Genomic DNA, 1,281 nt, shown 5'->3' on the forward strand with positions numbered 1-1,281 from the left:
TGGTCTTTGGTTCTGGTGTTGGTTCTGTTCTGGGCCGGTACCAGTCATTTGGGGTCCTGGTCTTTGGTTCTGGTGTTGGTTCTGTTCTGGGCCGGTACCAGTCAGTTGGGGTCCTGGTCTTTGGTTCTGGTGTTGGTTCTGTTCTGGGCCGGTACCAGTCAGTTGGGGTCCTGGTCTTTGGTTCTGGTGTTGGTTCTGTTCTGGGCTGATACCAGTCAGTTGGGGTCCTGGTCTTTGGTTCTGGTGTTGGTTCTGTATAAAGCTGGTTTGGGTCGGTACCAGATGAGACTTCTTAAAAAGACTAAACTCACAACACGGTGTCAGATTTCAGATTTCCCCTGAACGCATCATGTTTCCTGTTCATCAGGTCAGAAACCTTTTGAAGGTTCTCATGTGACCCGGTGGGTCAGAACCAAAGAAGCTATAGTTTATTGAGCAGTCTTTAATCTGTAATCAGTTATTGATCAGCTCTGCAGCGCCGCCTGATCGGAACCAGAACCTGGTTCTGATGTGTGATCTGAACTTGAGTCAGTTCCTCTCTGTCCTTCATCTTCTGACTGTGGTCCTGTTTGTCTCTGTTGTCTCTTCTACTGTCCACTGTGTATTTATTTATTTATTTATTTAAACCTTTATTTGACCAGGAGATAAATTCACTGGGATTATTAATCTCTTTTACAAGGATGTCCTGAGCGATGTGCAAACACAGCAACTGTCTTAATACGAGTAATTTTAAATATTTACAACAAAACATCTGGCCATAAAACATAAAATACAATAAAAGTTTTTTTTTTTTAAATCACAATTTAAGACACTTAAACGTTGCAGGTGCAAGATGAGACTAAAACCTCTGACGGTTTTTGTGTAAAACTAGATCAAGGAACTCCACTCGCGCTGCAGATCGTTCCAAGACCACGAGGTGAAATGAGACGACCTCATCGCTCCTGACTCTGGCACAACGTCCTTAAACCACCGCCGGGACCCGAGACTGTGTCCTGGAGTGAAACGAACTGGGAGTGCATCTATGATGGTCATTTTACTGAAATGTCTCTTATGAAAATATACCAGTTCTTCTAGTGAGTGAAGTCCATCAAGATGGTACGATGGTGCGTCCTGAAGGTGGACCTGTCCTAACCCTCAGAGCAGCGTCGTAAAGGACTCCAGTTTATGGACCGGTCTAATCTACAGACCGTGTCTCCGTAATCCAGCTGTGATAAAAACTAACTTGTTACAAGTCGCTTACAGGAAGAAATGGAAAACATGATTTCAGTCTAAACAAAAAAC

Source organism: Nematolebias whitei, unplaced genomic scaffold (assembly GCF_014905685.2).
Source record: "Nematolebias whitei isolate Nwh7 unplaced genomic scaffold, NemWhi1 Nwh_scaf_1931, whole genome shotgun sequence".
Lineage (NCBI taxonomy): Eukaryota > Metazoa > Chordata > Actinopteri > Cyprinodontiformes > Rivulidae > Nematolebias > Nematolebias whitei.